Here is a 2,226-nt window from a genome sequence, read left to right as displayed (position 1 = left end):
GCGCATGCTACCACGCCCAGCTAATTTTTTGATTTATTGTAGAGATGAGGTCTTGCCAAGCTACCCAGGCGGGTCTCAAACCCGCAGGCTCAGGCAATCCACTTACCTCAGCCTCCCAAAGCGCTGGGATTACAGACTGAGCCATCGAGCCTGGCCCACACTGATGATTTGATCCACAACAAAATTTTAAGCTTTTGCAGGTAGTTCTTTCATTCATTCATTGATTCAATCAGTCAGCAGTTAATGAGCACCTATGATGTGCATGCAGAGTGTTGCATGCTGCCACAGAATTGAGTAAGATGCAACCCCTCCTTACAAGGTATTGCAGTTTAGTAGCAGGAAACAGAGGCCAGGTGCGATAGGTCACAGCTGTAATCCCAGCACTTTGCCTGGGCAACATAGTGAGTCTCTACAAAAAAAAAAAAAAAAAAATTAGTGGGGCATCATGGCATGTGCCTATAGTCCTAGCTACTTGGAAGGCTGAGGTGGAAGGATCACTTGAATCCAGGAATTTGAGGCTTCGGTGAGCTGTGTTCGTGCCACTGTACTCCAGCTTGGGTGACAGAGTGAGACCTTGACTCAAAAGAAAAAGAAAAACAGATACATAGACAGATAAATGAGGAAAAGAGAATATACGAGCTCTGATAGCCAAGTGTACAGCAAATGGAAGGGAGTGGTTGGGAGCAGAAAAGGCTTTTTCGGAGGAACAATACCAAGTGCATATTCTTTTTTTTTTTTTTTTGAGTTGGAGTCTCACTCTGTCGCCCAGACTGGAGTGCAGTGGCCGCTCCCGGCCACTGCAGCCTCGACCTACTGGGCTCCGGCGATCCTTCCACCTCAGCCTTCCAAGTAGCCGGAATTACAGGCATGCGCTACCACGCCTGGCTGATTTTTTTATTTATTGTAGAGATGAGGTCTCGCTGCCCAGGCGGGTCTCAAACCCGCAGGCTCAGGCAATCCACTCACCTCAGCCTCCCAAAGGCGCGGGATTACAGGCTGAGCCACTGAGCCCGGTGTTGCCTTTTTTAAAATCCAAACACTGTGAATTACAAAACACATCGACCCCACAGGCATCAGAAAAGGAATTTGAACTGCCATTATCTCTTTTCCAGATCACACTCTCCACTTCTGGTCCCCCACTTCCGGTCCCTCCACTTCCGGTCCCCCTCTTATCCTGTTTAAATAGCCCTCAGGTATCTAGAATCAACCCTTCTTCCCCAAAGAAATATGTGCACACCCACATACCCTTTGGGCCTCCCTACAGACCAGTCTCCCTCTGCCAAGTTCCTTTGCGCCCACTATTCCTCCACTCCCACTCCCCGTTTCTGCCAATCCCATTAAATTGAAGTGCTCCTCCCCCGACCCACCCCTGTGCCCTGGTCAAGGAGAAAGATTTTGGAGATGCCCCCCTCCTTCTCTGAACTATTCTGGTATTATGGTCTCAGCCAGCTGTTACCTGCCCGTGGGCTGCAGAATCACTGCAAGAAGTCTCTATGTCTATTTACACTCCAAATATTATCTACCGACTGTGTAAGTAATGTCTGGTACATGACTCTGCTGGTCCTTTTCAATTGTGCTGAAGCCCTGAACGTTTTTCGTCACTGTGGATTTTCCCAGTGGACCAAAGCCCAGAATAACAGCTCCTCTCATTTGTAGGGTTGCAACTGTTTCCAGAGGGAAAAATAAGTCCTCACGCAGGAGCAGGTGGGAAACCACTGGCCTGGGCTGTCTGCTAGAACGCCGTTCCCCTTCGGCAGAGGGGAATCATGAGACCCAAGGTCAAGTTCCAGCTCTTCCCTGGCTGCTTAGATGATCTTGGGGGCAGCCCCTTGTGACTTGGAGAGCTCTGGTTTCCTCATTCTGGAGCAGAGATCATGAAAATTATTTGGTAGAATTGTCAAGAAGATTAAATGAGATAATGAAAGGACTTTGAAAAGTGTGAGATGTTTGACGTCTTCTCTTCTTACACATCCTGCCAGCTTCATTTTTTTTGTGTTTTTTTTTTTGTGTGTTTTTTGTTTTTTTTGAGTCAGGGTCTCACTCTGTTTGTTGTCCAGGCTGGAGTGCAGTGACGTAATCACAGCTCACTGCAGCCTCGACTTCCTAGGCTCAGGTGACCCTTCCACCTCAGCTCCCAAGTAGCTGGGACTACAGGTGTGAACTACCGGCCTCCACATCCGGCTAATATTTTAATTTTTTTTTTTTTTTTTTTTTTTTTTTTTGGGG

Source organism: Carlito syrichta, unplaced genomic scaffold (genome assembly GCF_000164805.1).
Source record: "Carlito syrichta isolate Samal-C Ts95f unplaced genomic scaffold, Tarsius_syrichta-2.0.1 Scaffold308199, whole genome shotgun sequence".
NCBI lineage: Eukaryota > Metazoa > Chordata > Mammalia > Primates > Tarsiidae > Carlito > Carlito syrichta.
This window is presented reverse-complemented; position numbering follows the sequence as displayed.